The sequence below is a fragment of the Berghia stephanieae genome, chromosome 11 (genome assembly GCF_034508935.2).
Source record: "Berghia stephanieae isolate SIO BIC M18660-M18661 chromosome 11, UCSD_Bste_1.3, whole genome shotgun sequence".
Classification (NCBI taxonomy): domain Eukaryota; kingdom Metazoa; phylum Mollusca; class Gastropoda; order Nudibranchia; family Aeolidiidae; genus Berghia; species Berghia stephanieae.
The window spans coordinates 16,988,615-17,013,669 of record NC_088370.1 but is presented as its reverse complement, the minus strand read 5'-3'; the positions used below and the strand labels follow the sequence as shown (position 1 = coordinate 17,013,669).

The window sequence follows — 25,055 nt, the reverse complement described above, 5'->3', positions numbered from 1 at the left end:
GTAATTTTCACTGTATTAACCAGACTATAGATAGTTCGAAGATGACGGCACTCAGGTCTTCGTTATTGTTTTTTGCCATCCGGGCAATGTTATGAGTTTCTTAGCCAAGCGCATACTATCTAAGAAACTCACAACATTACCAAACAGATTAATAACGGATCAACACACAATTGTCTGGTTAAAACAGGTTAGTGAGAATGGGATTCAATATTCTGATGGCACGTCTGCCCAGCAACGAGCAGCTTGGTTAACAAAGAAAATCGGCACTTTTTATTCTTCATGCTGGCTAGAACATTTTCACATGTCGTTTAATTAGAATGTATAAAGGTCAAAACAGGATCAGATTTATAATGTTTTTCCCCTCTGGATACATATTTATGCTCGTCAGAGAAGTATTTCATAAGGGCGTCCGCCATTGTTCCGATAGTTCGAAGATGACGTCACTCAGGCCTTTGTTGTTGTTTTTTGCCATCCGCGTTTATGAGTAATGCTCACTGAACTGTATTAACCTGACTATAAACGTTCACGGATACACACATTTTTGTGTGTTGGTCCGTTATACTTCCGGATGGCAATGTTATGAGCTTCTTAGCCAAGTGCATACTATCTATAAGTTAACGATAGCTTCAAAAAAAAAAACTGGCATTTTGGCGTCATTATTTGTCTTTTTGCACTGTCTAGTGAGTTGTAGTTAGTAGTGCTCATGGAAACGGAAACAAGTGGTCCCATTGGTTGAACTATTGAATACAAAACTCACTATGTGTTTTCTTTTGTAACCAAAGATTTGTCTTTTGACGTCATTTTTGGTCAGTGTCAGGGCTATAAGTTAACGATGGCTACGATGTAACTCAGTTTGTGTTTACCACGACTTCCTGTGGTCAGTTCCCATCTCTAAAGCATAATGGGTGGGCGGGTGGGTGAACTCATTGAAATGGTGCGGGGTACTTGGAGCGCGGGGGGGGGGGGGGGGGGGGGGGGAAGAGAACAGCAAAGCGTGGTAGTAGTGTATGTGTTTTAGTGACGTCATTGTTTGGAGAAGGTGTGTTTCGGGCAAGTGGGAAAAACGACATGTGCGTGTTACGTTGGAAAGTTTGCATGCTGTGTTGTAAATTAGTAGCGGCCGGACATTTTAAATGTGGAGAGAGAATGGATGGGAGTGAGTCAGATAGGATTGCCACTATAGATAGTATGCGCTTGGCTAAGAAACTCACAACATGCCTCCCGGGAGTATAGATAGAACGAAGATGACGTCACTCAAGCCTTTGTTATTGTATTTTGCCATCCGCGTGTATGAGTACTTCTCACTAAACTCTATTAACCAGACTATAAAAGTTCATGGTTACACATAGTTGTGTGTGTTAGTCCGTTATACTTCCGGATGGCAATGTTATGAGAGCTTCTTGGCCAAGCGCATACTATCTATAACGGACCAACACACAAAACGATGTGCAACCGTGAACGTTTATAGTCTGGTTAATACACTTTAGCGAGAATTACTCATAAACGCGGGGAATGGAGAGAGGAGAGAGAGAAAGAAAGAAATAAGGAGAGAGAGAGAGAGAGAGAGAGAGAGAGAGAGAGAGCTAGAGAGAGAGAGAGAAAGAGAGAGAGACAGAGAGAGAGCATAGGTGATAGCTGGGCGGGATTAATCTATAGGTCACACAACACCCAGACGAGCCGATCAATTTTCAAACGAGGTTAATTAAAAGTCACTATGATCTGTCTAATAGTGCGTTCGTTGTATTATATATATATATATATATATATATATATATATATATATATATATATATATATATATATATATATATATATATATATATAACATATATACCATTATTATTAAATCACCAGGATTACAGATAAAATGTCATCTAAAATTTAATTCATCACATAGATATAATTATTCACGCCCTGTTTGATCGGGTGAAGACTGTGATAAGTCAAATTAACGAGGAAAGCTTTTTAACAAATAGAAATAAATTGAAAGAAAATTTTTAAAATGAGCTTCTATATAGCGCAATATTCAATAAATGTGCTCAAAGCGCTTTACAGGGGCCCTACAGACAACGGCAACTCTTAACACGTAGGACGGGACATGACGCTTGCTTGGCGATATTACAATTGTCTTTCAGACAGAGACAACGCTGTTAAAGACCAGCTAGTTCCTCATTTTACACCTGAGTACGGTGAGATAATGCGAGTATAGAAGAGCCTTTTCCAAGGTCTCACTATGCGCCGCTCAGAGTGCACTCGAACCTTAGACCTAATTGTCCAAAGGCGAGTGTCGTAACATGTGCTCTTGTGGTATGACACTCGCTTTCGGATCGGAAGGTCCTGGGTTCAAGCCTCGTTCAGCGCATAGTTGAGTCCTTGGGAAAGGCTCTTCACTCAAATTCTCTCACCGTACTCAGGTGTAAAATGTCTGTAGGGCCCCTGTAAAGCGCTTTGAGCACGCTTAGACGATATTGCGCTATATAAATGCTCAAGTACCGCAAAACGAATGAAGGATATTATAGGAAACGCACAAACAGGCTAGATTAAAGTGCATATTCATTTTATAATCGCCCACATATTTCACCACCATCAAACCTACATAGAGCTATTTTTTTTTTTTTAATCAATTGAATTTAACACCAATCTGGGGTGATCGGATCAAGTTAACCCTGGGCTAATCATTCTGTGACGTCAGCAACAATGTTATCCGATGTCGTATCATAGAAATAATTATAATATACAATATGACCGGGTATTGATATATAATATATACAGAGCTGCCAATCCACGTTGTAAGAAGCAACAGAGCTATACGATATCAAATAATATTGCGTTTGTCGGAAATATTCATAGCCGCCAACTCAGAAAATTAATAGGGAATTAAACTAAAAATTGAATTCAAATTGAGCTTTTTTATAAAGCGCAATATCCACTACATGTGCTCAAAGCGCTTTACAAGTGGTCCCAAATCAACAGCAATATTTAACATGTAGGACGGGACATGCCGCCTGTTAGGCGACATTACAATTTTTCGGACAAAGCCAACGCTGTTAACGGCCAGGTACTCATTTTACATCTGAGTACGGTGAGAGAATGTAAATAAAGAGCCTTTTCCAAGGACTCAACTATGCGCCGAACGCGAGGCTCGAACCCAGGACCTTCCGATCCGAAAGCGAGTGTCATACCACAAGACAACATAGCCGCACATTAATAAACTAGACATTAAAATTTCTTTCAAGAATGTCACAGACCGTTGCGAACTAAGAGTCATCAGAGATAAGGAAGAAGTTGGTTGATTGACAACTGGTGTAACTCATAGTCAAAATGGCTGTGTGTGTGTGTGTGTGTGTGTGTGTGTGTTGGGGGGGGGGGGGGGAAAGAAATGTACTGCCATACATAGACTCACTCTGTCTTGAGATCCAATCATAGGGATGAAATCGGATGTTTCAAAAGATAATATAGGCAGTGGCGTGGCATGCTTACAGTATAAGGTGGTGCCAGAATCAGAAGAAAATGACTATATATTATGGAAATACAAAAAAAAAAAGGAGAAACAAAATAAAGAAAAGACTTACTCAAAAAAGTAAGAGGTGGTATACACCATTTCTCAGTATGTTTTTTTAGATGCTGTAATCCATTTTAAAAAGATAGACGCGGAGCCAGGCACCAAATCAACCAATATAGCCACGCCCCTGAATAGGTCACTCATAGAGAAAAAAAAAATGCACAAACTCACATACCGCAATCCCTCACAAGGACTCCAGTCACGGGTAGGCAAAATCATTTCTCCCTTCCCTTCAAGATATTTACAGAAAGCCAAACAGATAATTAAGTAAATAGGTAAGGTAGTTAGTAGGTTAATACGAATCAAAACAGGTACTCACGCGAAAGGAAATCATTATAAAAGTATTTGTCCAAGCCTTCAGAATTCCATTCAGCGTTTGTATGACCTTGACATTTGGTCAAACCAAGTAACAATACGTTCCATTCTCTAAAGTGGTCATAGCTCGTAATAATGTCTTTACGCGGGGCTAAAGCCCCATCGTTTCCTTTCACTTTCTGACCTACTGACGGCCGCATGCAAGTATCGTCTGACGCATCTCAGTCCCAGCAAAGTCCAAGATCTGGCCAAAGCTATTGGTCCTCTAAGGAAAGTCCAAAAATGTTCAGCATAATTGTGAAACAGAATCTGAAGACGGATGTTCTTACGAGCGGTTGTTAATCCGTTAGGCCTTTGAAATTCTGAGGATAAAAAAAAAATAAATAAATAAAATAATAATAATAATAATAATAATAATAATAATAATAATAATAATAATAATAATAATAATAATAATAATAATAATAATAATAATGAATATATTTTGACACCAAAATAAAGAACGATAAAGGAGAGATAGTGAGAACATTCCCTATTCCAAGGGAAGACTGGAATAACCCAGGCGTCAGCCGCAGTGCAGCGCCGCAAAGTGAGCTAGGGCGAGGTGACTTGCACAAGGCCACACAACGAGACCGGTAGTCGAACTTGGTACCTGTTAGGTACCAAGCAAAGACCGTACCGCTGAGCCGCGAATTTATTAGAGCAATGCTGCAACGACAGACCTGCCAAGTTGAAAACTTCAAATTTAGTCATTTTTATGTCAATTTTTAGTAATGTGACAAGGAAATTAGTAATTTCTGAAATCGTCTACGAATAACCACAATTAGATTTTGCTGAACACTTCAACATTACATCGTCATGCTCATGCGCTGTAGAAATGGTATTTATAATTGTTGGTATAGAAACATTATTATTTTTATAATAATAATAATAATAATAATAATAAAATAATATAATAATAATAATAATATAATAATAATAATAAATAATAATAATAATAATAATAATAATAATTATAATATATTATTAAATTATATATTATTAATTATTATTATTATTATTATTATTATTATTATTATATTATTATTAATTATTATTATTATTATTATTTATTATATCATCATCATCATTATTCGTAATGAAATAATGTGTCTAAAAGTCGTAAAATTACGAAAAATTTTGTAAGATTCGGCAGGTATGTAATGATGACGGAATAATTTCACAAGACAGCGAATTTGACAAAAGTGACAGGGGATTATTACTGTATTTTAGACAATTGTTTGGCGAAGAAACTAAAGACTGGAGAGCGAACTGAGCAAGGTTTATCTTCTATAGATAGTCCGAAGATGATGTCACTCAGGTCTTTGTTATTGTCTTTTGCCATCCACATGTTTTAGTAATTCTGACTAAACTGTATTATCCCGACCATAAACTATCATGGATACACAAAGTTTTGTATGTTGGTCCGTTATACTTCCGGATGACAATGTTGTGAGCTCCTTAATCAAGCGCATACTATATACTATATATAAATGTGATATTATTATCACTTTGGCCAGGGCCATGTTGTTATAACTATCATTAACTCATTCAATCCTAGAGATGTTTGCAACTATTCAAAATTGGAGGACAAAAATGTATTAAAAATGAGCATGTACATAGATAGTTTTATTCAACTACAATTAACATGCAAAAACTAAAAACATTAGCTTTGATACTACGCCTATAAATTGTTTACTGAAAAATGTAATAAAAATAGGCATGGGGTAAAAGTAACCCCGGGTATACTACGGATATAGTCGGTGTTAGGGTTGAGTGAGTTAACGCCATCGGATTCCCTTACCCATTAAATTTACTCATTGTAAATAACATAGATTACAATGATCCTAAAGATAAAAGTAAAAGAGCATCCCCTCTATCCCTTTCTCTTAACCACCCCCCCCCCCCACCTCAATCACCAGAACCATCTCTCTCTCTCTCTCTCTCTCTCTCTCTCTCTCTCTCTCTCTCTCTCCATCTATCTATCTATCTCACACACACTCACTCACTCACACACTGTCAATCTCTCTCACCAATCAAAAGTACTTTCCTTGCGGTACCTAAGTACACATGCACCAATTTGGGATATATCATAAGTATATACGTAACATAATGAATCTAATTGCACATCTAGCAAAGTGACGACAACAACAATGCTCTCGTGACGTCACCAGGATAGAAAAGCAGTATCGTCACTATAGTTTTACATGTGATTCCACAGACGTTTCCGTGGGAAAGGAAGTCGAATTGTTGCATGGGTGTGAATGAATTGAATGACTCACTGGTATTCCCCGCCATAAAACAGATAATAATGTACATATTATAGTACGACCAGTAACGGTGCCACATGTATGGCTAAACTTCTCATGGCAATGCGATTTGCAGCTAAAATGCACATTATAAAAGTGGAAATAAATCTTCCTGTCCAACCCAACACCCAGATTCTGGCCAAACTTTACCACGCAATGCAATTTGCAGCTAAAATGCATAAAATAAAAGTGGAAATAAATCTTCTTGTCCAACCCATCACCCAGATTCTGGCTAAACTTTACCAGGCATTGCATTTTGCAGCTATAATGCACATAATAAAAGTGGATAAAAGTGGAAATAAATCTTCTTGTCCAACCCAACACCCAGGAATGATTCGTCCATTGTTTCACTAACAACTTAGGAATGAAAATGTGTTTATTTTATCTAAGTATTAGACTAATTTGTGTAGAGAATAATTATTAAAAACATGTGAAATGAAGTGATTTTTAAAAAAGTTAAAAATTTGAAGCCAAACACCTTCGGAAAACGCCAAGGTTTTGGAATTAATAGACAGATTGCGCATCAGATAGGCGACGATTGGGATTGTTTGGAAGCTTTAACCCTTTGCCCACTAGTCATTATGACATCCGAAATGCTATCGCCTTCTACATCTACGCCAGAACAGAAATAGAGGGTGGAGCCTACCATGATATAACATTTTATGGAGCCCTAATTTCGTCATATCAGTTCTGTCCACTGACAGGTGGGTGGATATCGCTTTCCAGAACTTGTGTCCTTATATGAAATTCTGAGTTTTTGACCAATCAACGATTGCTCTTTTGATAGCTCGCTTGTCAAAATGAGTCAGCTCAACCATTGATTTATGAACAGGCATCACAGGCGGTATATGTTGTGTAACTTCAAAGACCACGATTGACCGAAAGCGATGAATGGAAGCCCTACTGTGGCGTGGAGAACGAGGTCTTGTATGTATAGTTACGTCATATCTCAACGCTCGTGAATTCTTAGTACGGCTGGACTCACAATCAAAACACGAAATATGTGTTTTAAACTCTTGAATCAATCGAGTTACATCAGTGCGTTCGTCTCATTGAGAAATGAAAAACGATATATAAATCAAGAACATCGACCGGAAAACAAGGAAATTATCATAAAATTATAAAATTTGAGAAAGCTGTTTTCAAAATCAAATCTATTACAAAAAAGGCTATTTCTAGACCGATTTTTATGAGACAAAGACAATTTTTCTCCACTTTTCAAGCTGATTCCAACAATGAGGTTTTCAAATTTATCGCGATAAGATTATTATTCATTATTTTTTTTAAGACCCAATTGACTGCTCAGGAAATGAATACGTAATCCTTGGCGGCTAGCGAGTAGGTGTTAAATTTTGCTTACCCTTTCCCACATAGACGCACACACACACACACACACACACACACACACACACACACACCGACTTATCGTCGTCTAGCATCCTATCGTTTGGCTCGACGATTAAAAGGGGTTCGTATCGTCGCTAAAATAATTACAAAATACATATATTTAAAATATATTTATAGTAATGTGAATTAAATATTTTAATGCTCTAATATATCAAGAATGATCATTATTATGATTTATTACGGTGTGAATTGAATTAGACCTTTAAAACTGAAGTTTAATCTGACACCCTACTCGCTGTTATCATTCGAGTCTAAGTTGTAATAAGGCAACTTTGGCCAGAAGTGAAAGACATACATTGTGTGTTCAGTCTGTGTGTGTGTGTGTGTGTGTGCGTGTGTGTGTGTGTGTGTGTGCGTCTGCGTGGGAAAGGGTAAGCAAAATTTAACACCTACTCGCTAGCCGCCAAGGATTACGTATTCATTTCCGAGCAGTCAATTGGGTATTAAAAAAAATAATGACAAATAATCTTATCGTGATAAATTTGAAAACCTCATTGTTGGAATCAGCTTGAAAAGTGGAGAAAAAATTGTCTTTGTCTCATAAAAATCGGTCTAGAAATAACCTTTTTTGTAATATATTTGATTTTGAAAATAGCTTTCTCAAATTTTATAATTTTATGATAATTTCCTTATTTTCCGGTCGATGTTCTTGATTTATATATCGTTTTTCATTTCTCAATGAGACGAACGCACTGATGTAACTCGATTGATTCAAGAGTTTAAAACACAGATTTCGAGTTTTGATTGTGAGTCCAGCCGTACTAAGAATTCACGAGCGTTGAGATATGACGTAACTATACATACAAGACCTCGTTCTCCACGCCACAGTAGGGCTTCCATTCATCGCTTTCGGTCAACCGTGGTCTTTGTGTAACACAACATATACCGCCTGTGATGCCTTTACATAAATCAAGGGCTGAGCTGACTCATGTTGACAAGCGAGCTATCAAAAGAGCAATCCGTTGATTGGTCAAAAACTCAGGATTCCATATAAGGACATAAGTTCTTGAAAGCGATATCCACCCACCTGTCAGTGGACAGAACTGATATGATGAAATTAGGGATCCATAAAATGTTATATCATGGTAGGCTCCACCCTCTATTTCTATTCTGGCGTAGATGTATAAGGCGATAGCATTTCGGATGTCATAATGACTAGTGGGCAAAGGGTTAAAGCTTCCAAACAGTCCCAATCGTCGTCTATCCCTAACAGGACCCGTTGGCGCCCTGTCGCGCAAACTCAGTAATATGGCATTCAAAACGCCAAATGGGCAATCGTGAGTACAATTACCTACCTACGTCAAAGTGACAATAACATAATTATGGATTATCAATAGTGCGGGGCGGTCCTTGGCAAGCTTAAGGACCACGGTCCTACGGTCCTTGGGAAATGAAGACCGCAAGGACCGGTCCTTTTCGACATTGAACATTCCTGAGAGACTGTTGGAAATTCGAACCGGTTTGACCTTTGAGACCGTGGGATCGTTCATTCTTGAACCGTTAAAGACCGCTACACGATGAAAACCGTGGTCTACAGGAGTAAAACACACGGAGTAGTCACACTCATTTCAAATTGTAACCTAATTAGAGAAGAGGGGTGATGCCTTCTTTATTTGCTCACCGTACTTCATTGTTACTTCGATAATTTAATAAAATTTATCCCCATTAACGGAGATAATGGCATCGCCCAAGGCGTTGATCGAGTTGTTCGTGGCGTTGATACACACACGCAACTCCTACCTCCCCCCCTCCCCCCCCCACACATTAGAGGGCAGCGAGCATTGAAGAGTAAGAGAGAGACGTGAAGTTATAATAAGAGGGGGTGGATGAGGTAATAAGAGGGGTCGATGGTGACTTTTCGCCAGATCTAACAAACTCAGCTACCCATTCATTGCTGAGTAGACAGGGATTCAGAAAAAACTCGACTGCACCCGGGATCGATCTCTGGCCCTTTGCGTATAAAGAGAGTGCTCTATCAACTGAGCTATCGGGGTCCCCAAATATTCTATTGGACTTTTTTAAAATTCAGACGTTATAACTGGGTTTTTTGGAAGGAAGAAACTAATGAAACTCATATTATTTGATTAGTAAAAACACCAAACGAAATTTTAATATTATTGTATTATTTTAAATGACAACACTGCGATAGAAAGGAGTGGTGACAAGAGATGGACAAAAGAAAACAAAAAATCGGATTTGCTACTTGCTAGGTTCGACACACACACACACACACACACACAAACACACACACACACATCTTTAGTAGTCACATACATTTCAAACAATAACCCATTAGAGAAGAGGGGTCACGCCTTCACCATAGATCATTGTCATTGCGATCATTATGGTGTAGTAAATTTTGAAATTTACCCCGTATAATGGAATCGTCCAAGGCGTGCGCCTCCTGTTCCCCCCATCTCACACACGAAAGGGCGGTTTGCGGAGTGGAGGTTGGTGGTCGTCTGCCTGTATGGCCGTCTGTGTCGTTTAGTGTATGGCAAAGGGGGGTGGGTGCGATTAATTAAGTGGGATGGGTGGTGATTGGTGGAAGATAGGCAACCGAAGCAACGAATCGCTGGGGAAGTAGTAGGCTATGGCGCGAGACCGTAGGACCGTGGTCCTTGCAAGGACCGCCCCGCACTAGTTGAAAGGTGATAAGAAGTAAGAAGTGAGGACCGCCGCCGATCTTCCCCTATGGGACCGGTCTTCGGTTCACAGCTAAAAGACCGTGGGACCGCAGGTCCAGACCGGTCTTCAGCGCGGCACTAATTATCAAGAGTACTAGCACTATCTCAGACCTGCCAACCCTTCACATTCCAAAAGTGGAATCAGAACGCCTGAAAATAGGAATTCCAGACAACAAATAGGAATTTCACCTCTTTCACCCTCTCTCTCTCTCTCTCTCTCTCTCTCTCTCTCTCTCTCTCTCTCTCTCTCTCTCTCTCTCTCTCTCTCTGCTTTGCTGTTTTTTATTCTTACCTTCATCATCATTTTTAGATAATTGGAATTTTAGAGACAGCGGCGGAATAGTACAAAAAGGAAGAGTGAAAATAGGAATGATTCCGCCAAAAGCGGAAGGGTTGGCAGGTATGCTACCATTTTATACACTGAGGTATTCAGTTTTGTTGGGTTTTTTTCTCTCTCTTCTGCAGTTGAACAAACAGTAATGCTCAGCAAATAGCGGTTGTCCATAAAATTCCCTAGAATAATCGTTACCTCATCACGCCATAATCACTTTAGAGTTTAGAGTTAGAGATGAATCAATGAACAGGCATTGCATTCATAAAGTTAACACTCTAGCAAAAATAAATTGGAATGAAACAGTGCCAGATAAAGCAAAGAGAAAATTTCAATCAAATTAAATAAGTAAATAATTTTAGTTGTAGAAATGTGTAAATACCGCAATAATATAGACATTCTCCACAAAAATAATAGAGCCATAATCAACCTTTGTTTTATTCTGTTTCAGATTTGTGACAATAAATTTAATTCCCCAAACCCAGTTCGTCTAATACCGTACTGAGATGAATGGACACATTTAAATTTGATGAACAAATATTCATTATATATATATAATATAATATATATTATATATATATATTATATATATATATAAAACTGAATTATTTATATATATATATAGTGCAATATCCGCTAAACGTGCTCAAAGCGTTTTACAAGGGGTTCCTAGCCAAACAGCAACACTCAACATGTAGGACGGGACATGACTCCTGTTAGTCGATATAACATTTTATTAAGAACAGAGACAACGATCTTAACGGCCATTTTAACCCGAGTACGGTGAGAGAATGTTGTGTGTAAAGAGCCTTCTCCAACAAGGACTGAACTACGCGTCGAGTGAGGCTCGAACCCAGGACGTTCCGATCCGAAAGCGAGTGTCATACAAGACCATATAATATAGCAGCACTAAAAGAAGCCGGTAGCTAAAATTGGAATGTGAGGAGTTCCGGGGGAAAATATTAACAAACGCCTTCGGATCGGAAGGTCCCGGGTTCATGTCCCGCTTTGAGCGGCGCATAGTTGAGTTCTCGGAAAAGGCTTTTTACTCACATTCTCTCATCGTAATCGAAAGAAAATCTGGACGTTAACAGCAATTGTCTCTGATGGAAAAATAATCATAATTGCAACATCACATAACATATTAATAATATAAGTTGTCCTACATGTTAATTAAGTTTTACTGTTGGCTAGGGACCCTTTGTAAAGCGATGTGAGCACGTTTATATATCAAATTGCGCCTTGAAAATGCTGATTATTTTTCTATTTTTACTTGTAACCATAATATAATATTAGAAAAAAAAAGTTTTCAATTGTATAAAGACCGTCTAAATGAATAGGGGAAAAAATGAGCAAAACAGAACTCAGTTGCAATCGAGATTCTTTCTTACTGATCCCCCAGCAGTGAATGGGTAGCTGGGTCTGTTAGATCTGGCGGAAAGTATTTTGCGATAGACTAGCCTCTGGTAATAAATTGAAAATAATAACAATAATAATAATCTAAAATATCGAAATTTAATACCAGAAAATAGAAGTTGCATTGAAGGGAAAGTAATGTGCTTGAAGGACCTTATTAAATGTTATGAGCAGTAAGGTCGCTAAGTAGAGCAGCGGGCAAGCTGTCAGACTCTAACCTTGAAAGTACTGGGTTTGATTTCCAATGGGGACATTTTAAAATAAAATAAAATAATTTTTAACTTATTGAGAAAGACATAATTCGTGATGTTATTGTCACTGGACAAATGTTAATACTTTAAATTAATGTATTATTAATATTATTATTATTAGTATAGGCATTGCACTTTTATCCGGATGACCCGGGTTCGAGTCTCGTTTCAGGAACTTTCGTTTTTTTTTTTTTCCTTGAGCAAGATTATTAACCCTCAATTTGCTCACTTGGACAACTTGGGTGATTCCTGTTAACATCAGACATCGCGTTTGATGAGTTATCTATATTCCTTCGTGGAATGCCTAGGCGACGATATCTTATGATGTCGTGGCGGAAAAGGCATAATGATTTTTTTAATTTCTTTTGTTAAATAATAATAATAATAATAATAATAATAATAATAATAATAATAATAATAATAATAATAATAATAATAATAATAATAATAATAACAATAATAATAATATAATATTAATAATAATAATAATAATAATAATAATAATAATAATAAAAATATTATTATTATTATTATTATTATTATTATTATTATTATTATTTTATTATTATTATTATTATTATTATTATTATTATTATTATTATTATTATTATTATTATTATTATTATTATTATTATTATTATTATTATTATCATTATTATAAATTATATCTTTTTAAAAACAACATCGGTATCATTCAATGTGTTATCGACGTGTATTGATTTGTAAACAACGATTGTTATCATTTGATAAAATTTTATCATCTGCATCAGTGTATTCTTTTACCGCGTCTTTGCCTTTTAATTGTTATATTTTGTTCTTGTTTCTTAATTATTTTTTTGTTTTGCTTTTCAAAAACTTATTATCATGGTAAAATAAAAACACTTCCATTTTAATATTCTAAAATTATTTATGTGAGATCAGTATTTGTGTGCTATGTTTCTTTTCACCTTTGATTATTTTAATTATTGTTATTATTCTTTAATTTACTATCATTGTATAAACGTACATCGGTAATCACTAAGCAGCGTGCTAAACTAGAATCTAAAACTAATTAAACCTCACATGCCAAATTGAAAACTTAAAATTTGGTAACTTTTAAGTCAATTGTTAGAAATTTGACAAGGAAATTGTGTATGAACAACTACAATATGACTATTATTATTATTATTATTATTATTATTATTATTATTATTATTATTATTATTATTATTATTATTATTATTATTATTATTATTATTATTAGTATTAGTATTATTATTATTATTATTATTATTATTATTATTATTATTATTATTATTATAACAGTAATAGTAGTAGTAGTAGTTTCTCTTCTTCCTCAGCTTCTTCTTCTTCTTCTTATTATTATTATAATTAAAGTATTACTAAGAATTAAAAATTCATATTTGGTCATGAAATTTGACTAAAATTCGTAAAATTACGAAAATTCCGTTAGATTCGACAGGTATGTCATGGACGTATATGGGCCTCTCACAGAAAATAAGATGAGAAGCCTACCTATAGTTAGAAATTGTGTGTATGTGTGTGTTTGTGACACACTTGGGCTCGGCCCAGCGACTACCAACAAGCACAAAAGTCAGTACAAATGAATAAAGTTTTAAATTTTAAGCTGGTTGAAGCGACGTCGATTCAAAAGAGTTCAGAGTGACAGGGAATACGCTTTCACAGTCATGACATCACTTCCCCCGTAATGACGCACAGTAACTTAGTAACTGGCTCGAAACTATCGGAAAAATGGCGGACGCCCTTATGAAATATTTCTCTGACGAGCATAAAAGTGTATCCAGAGGAGAAAAACATTATAAATATGATTATGTTTTGACTTTTATACATTCTGATCACATGACACATGTAAAGTTCTAGCCAGCATGAAGAATAAAAAGTACCAATTTTCTTTGTTTAGAACCAAGCTGCTCGTTGCTGTGCGTACGTGACATCAGACCATTGAATCCCATTCTCACGAATCATCAAGCTAGCGTTTTTCGGCATATTGAATAATTGAAAAAGACGAATTGTATCAAAAAGTTGTGCTATCGCGAACAGTTAGTCCATGGCAGCAGCTTCTAATGGTGCTCACACTAATACGTTATAGATAGTTCGAAGATGACGTCACTCAGGTCTTTGTTATTGTTTTTTGCCATCCGCGTTTATGAGTAATGCTCACTGAACTGTATTAACCTGACTATAAACGTTCACGGATACACATAGTTTTGTGTGTTGGTCCGTTTTACTTCCGGATGGCAATGTTATGAGCTTCTTAGCCAAGCGCATACTATCTATACTATAACGATCGACCGAATCCGCAAATTCTGTACCGCACTCGTGCACCGTCGCAAACCCGCCCTGAAGCTTCGTCACAACACAGCGTTCAACTAGATGCTCTGCGGTTTCGGGTTCGTTCCCACATCGGGTACATGCTGGACAGGCGGAAAGTCCCCACTGATGACATTTCGCGCTGCACTATCAAAGAGTGCGGCTATATGGTCTAGTGGTATGACACTCGCTGTCGGATCGGAAGATCCTGGGTACGAGCCTCGCTCGGCGCATAGATGAGACCTTGGAAATGGCTCTATACTCACATTCTCTCACCGCACGCAGGTGTAAAATGCCAGGTGGCCGTTAACAGCGTTGTCTCTGTCCGAAAAAAATTGTAATATCGCCTAACAGGCGTTATGTCTCGTTCTACTAATCTCGTGTTGCTGTTGGGTCAGGGACCCTTTGTACAGAGCTTTGAGCACATTAAGTGGATATAGCGCTATATAAAAGCTCATTGTATTATATTTAAAAGAGGAAATAGATGTAAACATAAATAACAAAGGCAAAGCATCAAGACGGGAACAGGAGTTGAAAGACAGAATAGCACAAACTCAAGATAGAAGGTCCCAAACACTGGCAAAAGAAAACCACACAAAAAATGCATACACATTCATATACAAATCACCATTCACGCAGACACTCTCGCAAATCAAAAAAAATTGTCTGTCTTTACTTAATCCGGAGAAAGGAAACCGTTCGGAGAAATTAATAGAGATCAATATTATTTTCCCGAACGCTCGGAGAAATTGAAATAGTCACTTCGTTTTTTTAAAGTCTAAGCTGATAGAACCATTATTCATGGGAGTCTTTTCACAAGTTCATTGCAGTGAAGGGCAAAACTCCCATTGGAGAAAAAGATACAAAAAGAATCCCATCCCCCTCCCGAACAGCCATCCAATAATATATTGAAATAAATAAAACAATAATACATAACTAATAAAGAAAAGGAAGTGTCAATTGCCAAGGAGTGAGTCCTTGGTAGTTGACGGTTCATCAACTGCCAAGGAGTCAAATTGGGGAACTCTTCAGCTGCATATGGTGATTTCAGTCGAACCTCAATTTGCGCGCATACGAATCTCGAATCCTGTCACTTTCTTCCATTCACTCATTCCTTGTCAATCATTATGGAAATGATCAAGTCAACGCTTGTTGGCAATTTTTGTCTTTTCACGAATTTCAAGACGAGTTTAATATCAAAACAAAAATTACTGTTGATTTCGGATTCAGCGGGGGGGGGGGGGGGGGGGGGGGGGGGGGGCAAAGTGGCAAATCCCTGACAAGTCCTAGATTAAATAGAAAAGTAAGATTTCCTTTATTTTAAAGGAAATATATTGCACATCGTCTTAATAAGGAACTATTAACGTAAAACATTTGTGAAACAAGATCAATCTGTGGCAGTTAATAGTAAATAGTTGACGATCTACCAACTGGCAAGGTCCATGACAAAAAGAGGAAATATGAGAGAGAGAGAGAGAGAAGAGAGAGAGGAGAGAGAGAGAGAGAGAGAGAGAGAGGGCGTGGGGAGGATATGACAGAGAAATACACACACAGAGGAAAAAATGGCAGAGAGGGAAAAGAGAAAATGACAGAGAGACTGTGTGAGAGAGAGAAAAAAAAAGAGAAAATGACAGAGAAAGTAAGAAGAGTAAAAGAGAGCATTAGATAATTAATATAAATATTAATAACATCACTCTGTGGTAATACATCACTTCGTGACACTAAAGGTACTCCGTGGCAGTTAAAAGTACACATACGTGATGGACTGACACGGTCCTTGGCAATTGACGATTTGACAATTGTCAAGGTCCTTGGCAATTGACGCTACCTAAAGAAAAACAGCCGTATTCATTTTTGAAGGGCTACGTAAATCAAAAGCAACACTGGGCGTAGGTACAATACAACACTTAAAACTTTAAATTAACGCTCAGCGGTACGGATTTTGTTTCGTACCCGACTGAAAGGTACCGAGTTCGATCACCCGCCGCTGCACTGTGTGGCCTAGGGCAAGTCACCTCGCCCTAGCTCAATTTGCGGCGCTGCATTGCCGCTGACGCCTCCAATCTTCCCATGGAATAGACCCTAGAGACAAATTTCCGCTACTGGAATTTTATTTTATTTTTAAAAACTAACTCCACTCCAAACCGACGTTCACTTATTTGCAGGTCTGATAACCCAGTTCCTTATGGGCTCGTTGTAATAATGGAAATCTCAAAAAATGACGGAAAATATTGTCCATTACAACAATGTAACAATGTTAAACTAGGCCCAAAAGTGGGTTCGGATGTCAGAGACAGACATTATATAGCCTACACATAAAATAAATCCATTAAAAAATTACCCAATGAAATCCATTCACTCTATTTTATTAATAAACTGCAACTGGTCAATAGGCAAAATAACTCCTCCAAAAGCAAGGCGGCAACAATAATAAATAGTACGTAGTGTTTTTATGCACCTCCGTTGACGGTGTATCTTAACGGATCGTTTTTATACACCTCCGTCACGCATGCGCATCCCACCCAATTTCATCAGTGATATTGTGTTTCTGTATTTGGACATGGCGAAAGTTATATTGTGACAGTCTGTAGGATGTCTTTGTTAATAAATTTATATAAAAATATTAATAATTTGAAAAATCGAAATATAAAACCAGAAAATAGAAGTTGCATTGAAGGTAAAATAATGTTTTAGAAAGACTTTATTAAATGTGATGAACAGTCAGGTGGCTCCGTAGCGCAGTGGACAAGCTGTCAGACTCCAACCTTGAAAGTACCGGGTTCGATTCCCAATGTTGAGTTTGTTTGTTTTTTTTTTTTTTTTTTTTGATTTACTTAGTTTTTGTTTGCTTTTTTTTTCTTTCTTTTTTTTTTCAAAAACTTTTTATCATGTTTTTAAAAAAAACTTCGATTTTAATTTTATAAAATTATTTATTTATTTGAGATCAGTATTTGTGTGCCATGTTTCTTTTTACTTTTGATTTTTAAAAATTATTGTTATTATTCTTTAATTTATTATCATTGTACATCGGTAATCACTAAGCAGCGTGCTAAACTACAATCTAAAACTATTTAAACCTCATGGACGTATGCAGCAACAACTTTACCATCACCGCCAACGGAGGTGCATAAAAACGGTGCGTTTTTGTACACCTCCAATGGAGGTGTATAAAAACTGTGCGTTTTTGTACACCTCCAACGGATATTAATGTATATTAATATATATTAAATACAATAGTAATGACAATAAAGAAATAAAGCAATCTTTTTTAAAAGGAAATATCCACTACTATTGAAATCCAGCCAGTCTCACTCTCTCACTATTTTATATCAAATATCAAAATATTAATAAACTGCAACTGATCAAAAGGCAAAAACAACTCCTCCAAAAAGTAACAATAATAAATAGTAATATTAGGGCCTAATATAAATACAATAGTAATGACAATAAAGTAATTAAAGCAATTTTAAAAAAGGGAATATCCACGACCAATGAAATCCATTGATAATCCATTCACTCTCACTCTCATTTGACCAATATCAAGTATAACAATAGGAAAAAATATAATATTAGTAAACTGCAACTGATCAGTAAGCAAAAAAAAAAAAAAAAAAAACAACTCCAAAAGCAAGGCGACAAAAATAATAGTTAGTACGATGACAATGGAGAAATTTTTAAAAAGGGATGACACTTACACACAACAAATCCGCAACTCCCGTAACTTGTAACGAAGTCTAAAGTTAAAACAATTGAATTGATGATAATCCAGTGAAATCCTCTCACACATAGTGTGCTATTACTACTGCTATCATCACAATTACAACTTTTTATTTTTATTTTTGTGTTCCAACTGGTCAGTCACTCGTCTTGCCACGAATGGTCAAGCGCATAGGGAGACCGACAATGGACAACAACTGGAAGGAGGAGCGCCAACAATGAAAATAATAATAATAATAATAATAATAATTACAACTCTCCAACTGCTCAAACTGCTTTCATGACCATGCACCCAGTTCAAATCTGAATGGACAATATTTACGGCATTTCACATCACAACTATCCACCTCTCCCTCTTTCGCTCTGTCCATTCTTTAATCTTTTTCACTCGTACTTCTCATTCCCCCCCCCCCCCCCCCCCCCCCCCCCCCCCGACCTTTCCACCCCTACCCCCATAAAACGCTGTCTCTCTCTCTTTCTTATTCTCCCCCCAACCCCCAAACCACCACCACCACCATACCACCCTCCACCTCATTCTCTCACTCTCTTACATGTTTTAGTCAGCAGCGGTCAGTGTTTTGGTCGTGGTCACTTTCGCGCTGGACATCGGCTATCGCTGGCAAAGCGATTGCAGCAACTAACAACAGCCAACCAATCCGTCTCCCACACCAACCTCTCACTTTTTTTTTTTTTTTTTTTTTACTTCCTCATTCTGCTTTTATTTTCTTTCGTGACGAAAAATACTATGATTACGACGAAGAGTGAGGAGTCGCGCGACGCGCATGCAACATGCCTTGTTGATGACCACTGGTCATCAATTCACTCACCCCAGTCCATTCGGTCTGCGGCTTAGCCACCGTATACTGTACTCTAGTTTGAGTTTGCTATGATCTTCGGCGGTCATTGCAATGGTCTGTATCAAGGCCTTCTATAGATAGTATGCAGATGACGTCACTCAGGCCTTTGTTATGGTTTTTGCCATCCGCGTTTGTGAGTTGTACTCACTAAACTGTATTAACCAGGATATAAAAGTTCATGGTTACACAGAGTTTGTGTGTTGGTCCGTTATACTTCCGGATGGCAATGTTGTGAACTCCTTGGCCAAGCGCATTCTATCTATAGACAGTTCGAAGATGACGTCACTCAGGTCTTTGTTATTGTTTTTTTGCCATCCGCGTTTATGAGTAATGCTCACTGAACTGTTTTAATCCAACTATAAACGTTCATGGATACACACAATTTTGTGTATTGGTCCGTTATACTTCCGGATGGCAATGTTATGAGCTTCTTTGCCAAGCGCATACTATCTATATAGCCTTTGTTATTGTATTTTGCCATCCGCGTTTGTGAGTGATTCTCACTGAACTGTATTAACCTGATTATAAAAGTTCATGGTTACACAGAGTTTTGTGTGTTGGACCGTTATACTTCCGGATGACAATGTTATGACCTTCTTAGCCAAGCGCATACTATCTATAGATAGTTCGAAGATGACGTCACTCAGGTCTTTGTTATTGTTTTTTGCCATCCGCGTTTTTGAGTAATGCTCAGTGAACTGTATTAACCTCACTATAAACGTTCATGGATACACACAGTTTTGTGTGTTGGTCCGTTATACTTCCGGATGGCAATGTTATGAGCTTCTTAGCCAAGCGCATACTATCTATAGAAGGCCTTGTCTGTATCAAAGCTATCGAAACACTAGACTGCTATGGTCTGCATGGAAGGCCACAGCGACTACTACAACATTCGAAGGCATCATCATCTTTGATGTATGTACTGTAGCTACTTCCAAATCAAGGCCTAACGGGTATCTTTGCTTGACACCCGAAACTATAATATGCCCCACATTTTATGAGTATAGATAGATAGTATGAAGTTGACGTCTTTGTTATTTTTTTTTTTTTTTTTTGCCATCCGCGTATATGAGTAATTCTCACTAAACTGTATTAACCAGACTATAGATAGTATGCGCTTGGCTAAGAAGCTCATAACATTGCCATCCGGAAGTATAACGAACCAACACACAAAACTGTGTGTATCCATGGCCGTTTATAGTCAGGTTAATACAGTTCAGTGAGCATTACTCATAAACGCGGATGGCAAAAAACAATAACAAAGACCTGAGTGACAACATCTTCGAACTATCGATAAACGTTCGAGGTTACACACAATTTTGTGTGTTGGTCCGGTATACTTCCGGATGGCAATGTTTTTGTGAGTTTCTTAACCAAGCGCATACTATCTATTAAAAAAAACAATAATTATTCCGTCTACTTTAATGGCGAATGGAGCCATTTGGATGACGCGATGCGCTTACGTGATCACTTTTAGCGTGCGTCTTTCAAATGATCAGTTCATTGTTTTGGAAGGTCCCGTTAATTTTTTAATTTTTTTTTGACACACTTATAGGGGACACCTGACAGCGTCATGCTTTTTAAAATTTATTTTTGGATCACCTGTGTTAAATTTTGAGAGATAATCAGGATTTGGGTTTTTTTGTTTGTTTGTTTGTTTTTTTTTTTCTTTTTCGGGTGACAGACTTGAGTTGGCCTTGTTCGATCGAAGACGACAAATGATTTTATATATTACTATTATATATATATATATATATATATATATATATATATATATATATTATATATATATATATATATAATATATATATATATATATATATATTATATATATATATAATATATTTCTCTTGTGTGTCAGAAATGAATGAATTTAAAAAGATGATGACACCCCCCCCCCCCCCCCCCACTGAGCCATAGCTTTCTTGAACATATTATTTGATCCACCTTGTCCAAACGGTTTTATGTTGAGCTGGTTTTGATGCAACAAAAAATAGATAATAGTAACCATGGGTCTCAAATTTTCGCTTTTTCAAGTCCTCTGCTATTTTATTCTGCTTGGGCTCCAGGCCCTCACCGGAGCCATCGTAAAGTTAAGCCTGACACTGATAAAAAAATGACGTCAAAAGGCCAGTCTTTTGCCAAAAGAAAAAAAAAAAGAAAACAAATCGTGAGTTGTATTCAATAGTTCAACCAATGAAATAACTTGTTTCCTTGAGCTCTACTCACTAGACGCTACACAAAGCTAAAAAAAAAGAAGTCAAACTACTGCCAGTCCAAGAGGGTTCTTGTGTCAGGCTTTCCAACATGTTAAGGATTGCTATCTATAGATAGTTTGAAGATGACGTCACTCATGTATTTGTTATTGTTTTTTTTTTTTTTTGCCATCCGCGTTTATGAGTAATGCTCACTGAACTGCATTAACTATATACTATAAACGTTCATGGATACACACAGTTTTGTGTGTTGGTCAATCATACTTCGGATGGCAATATTATGAGCTTCTTAGCCAAGCGCATACTATCTACAGATAGTTCGAAGATGACGTCACTTAGGTCTTTGTTATTGTATTTTGCCATCCGCGTTTGTGAGCGAATCTCACTAAACTGTATTACCCCGACTATAAAAGTACACGATTGTGTGTTGGTCCGTTATACTTCCAGATGGCAATGTTATGAGCTTCTTTGCCAAGCGCATACTATCTATATATATAATGACAATGTTATGAGCTTCTTTACCAAGCGATTTTGATGTTAATAATTCTTCATTTTACCAGTATTGACATTAATGAGGACATGTTGCTCCACTTATTTTTGATAAAATGCGCCTTCCGCGAAATATTCCTCCTTTTCAAACAATCTGACTTGAGAACTATACTATGAATAATAATGAATTTTTAAAAATAGAGCATTTATATAGGGCAATATCCACTAAACGTGCTCATAGCGCTTTACAAAGGGTCCCTGTCCAACAGCAACACGTAACATGTGTAGAAAGAGACATGACGCATGTTAGACAATTTCTTTCCGACAAAGACAACGCTATTAACAACCAGGTACTCGTTTTACACCTGAGTACGGTGAGAAAATGTGAGTGAGTAAAGAGCATTTTCCAAGGACTCAACTATGCGCCGAGCGAGGCTCGAACCCAGGACCTTCCGATCCGAAAGTGAGTGTCATTCCACAGAACCACATAGCCGCTCAATTTTTCTCGTAAACATGGATAGCAAAAAAAAAAAAAAAAACAACAAAAAAAAAACCAAAGACCTGAGTGACGTCAACTTCGTTTTATCTATAACGTTACATGCTGATTGATATTGATCTGGTGAGAACAACTAATAAAATGACAGGTTAAAAACAATAACAAAAAGCTGGGTGACGTCAAATTCGTACTTTCTATAAAAAGAATGAAGTTGACGTCACTCAGGTCTTTGTTATTGGGTTGGTTTTTTTTTGTTTATATATATATATATATATATATATATATATATATATATATATATATATATATATATATATATATGCATGTTTATGAATAATGGGAGCGAACTTTATTCGTGTTTTCGTCCAACCAGGTCATCAATCACATGATTCTTTGCTGTCCAACGATTGGATATTTCTTAACAAATGTAAACACGCTGCTTTGTTTACAAAAGGTATAAACATACCCATGTGTCAAGCTGAACATATTGACCAATCGTGATGTTAGATATTTCAAAAGCTGTGAACACTTTTCACTATGTAGGTCACTTTGAGCATATTTTGCAATGTGACCAATGACCCCGAGCACATGGAAAGTTAATAATATAGATCATGCCCATTCTCACTAAATTGTATTAAGCAGACTATAAAAGTTCATGGTTACACATAGTTTTGTGTGTTGGTCCGTTATACTTCCGGATGGCAATGTTGTGAGTTTCTTAGCCAAGCGCACGCTTACCATAATAAGATATTTACACTGAGTACTGAGTTGTAGCGCTCATACTAGGATTCAATAGTCGATGTCGCCTCCTCCCAGTAACGAGCAGCTAGGTTCTAAACAAAGAAAATCGGTTCTTTTGGTTCATCATGCTGGCTAGAACTTTTTCACATGTCATGTGATCAGAATGTATAAAAGACAAAACATGATCCGATTTATAATGTTTTTCTCCTCTGGATACACTTTTATGCTCGCCGGAGAAATATTTCATAAGGGCGTCCGCCATTGTTCCGATAGTTTAGAACCAGAAGTTAGTCACCACGAGGGATGTGACTTCACGACTGTTGAAGCCTTTTTTGTGGAAATAAATCTGAATGAATTGTTCTTGTATGTTTTGTGTTTGAGTAGAAAACCCCCATTTTTGTACTGGGTGAGTGTGACAATCCCGGGGGGGGGGGGGGGGGGGGGGTATGAAAATGGCTGGTAAATGAGTTAACCGAGGACAAGTTTCTTTAAGTGACAAAATCTAACATCTGATATTTCTGGTTATTTTTTACTGATAATCTCTTATTTATTTTTTTTTTTTTTCATTTTGCGGTTATGTGGTCTTTAAAGGTATGACACTCGACTTCGGATCGTATGGTCCCGAGTTCGAGTCACTCTCTGGGCGGCCCATTGTTGAGTACCTGTAAAAGGCTCTTTATTCAGATTCTATCACCGTACTCATGTATAAAATTAGTACCTAGTCGTTATCAGTATTGTCTCTGTCGGAAAAAAAAAGTAATTCGCCCTACAGGCGTCTTGTCTTGTCAAATTTGTTAAGTGTTGTTTGTAAGGGACCCCTTGAAAAGCGCTTTGAGCATGTTTAGTGAATATAAAAGCCCAATATTTAACGTTTTTTTTCTTATCAAAGTTCTTTTGTACATCATAGATTTTAAAGAAAATGAACAGTGTGTTACTGTAGAGCATGTTTTGCTAAAGAAATTCTATGTATGGCAAGAAGTTTACTACTATTATGTCAGAGTGATAAAAGAAATATATATTTTTGTGTTTGTTGGGTGTAAAGTTTTGAGGAAACTCCTGAAAATGGCTGGTACGGAGAGAGTTAATTATTGGTGCAATGAGGAATATTTAGCGTTGGTTTGAGATACTATTTTCCATCACAACCATGAGCCCATTACAATCTGCAAATAAAGACAAGTCGTCCTCAACATGTCCTCGAGGTCATTGGTCACATTGCATGCAAAATGTGCTCAAAGTGACACACTTAGTGAAAAGTGTTCACAGCTTTTTAAATAGGCTGCCTCTATTCTCACCCCCCCCCCCCGGCCTATTGGATTACCGAAAAAAAAACGTCGCCGGCTTTTTGCGATTTGGATTTGATTGCTTTTTTTAAAAATTGTGCAACTTGTGACAAGAAACTTAACAAATTACTGCATCACAACCTTTGGATTAAACATACAACAATTGTGGACTACTTTTTATACTATTATGAAGACTAGCATCCCGGGGGTGAGAATAGTCACTTCGTTTTAAATATCTAACATCACGATTGTCCATTTGGTTCAGCTTGACACATGGGTATGTTTATAACATTTGAAAACAAAGCAGCGTGTTTACATTTGTAAAAAAATATACAATCGTTGGAGAGCAACAAATCATGTGATTGATGACCTAGTTGGACAAAAACATGAATATAGATAGTATGCACTTGGCTAAGAAGCTCATAACATTGCCATCCGGAAGTATAACGGACCAACACACAAACTGTGTGTATCCATGAACGTTTATAGTCAGGTTAATACAGTTCAGTGAGCATTACTCATAAACGCGGATGGCAAAAAACAATAACAAAGACCTGAATGACGTCATCTTCGAACTATATATAGATCGCTCCCGTTCTAAACCATAAAAC

General features: G+C 37.0%; 1 protein-coding gene across 1 annotated transcript in view; it reads right to left on the bottom strand.

Annotated features, from left to right (window-relative positions):
- Positions 1 to 18,755, bottom strand: part of LOC144956254 (uncharacterized) — a 48,217-nt gene extending 29,462 nt beyond the window's left edge. Inside the window, exons 1-2 of the mRNA XM_078886690.1 lie at positions 18,344 to 18,755; positions 3,882 to 4,239 (exon numbers count right to left, since the gene is read on the bottom strand). The gene's annotated coding sequence lies outside the window, so the exon portion shown is untranslated. The remainder of the gene's footprint in view (positions 1 to 3,881; positions 4,240 to 18,343) is intronic.
- Positions 18,756 to 25,055: the final 6,300 nt, after the last annotated feature.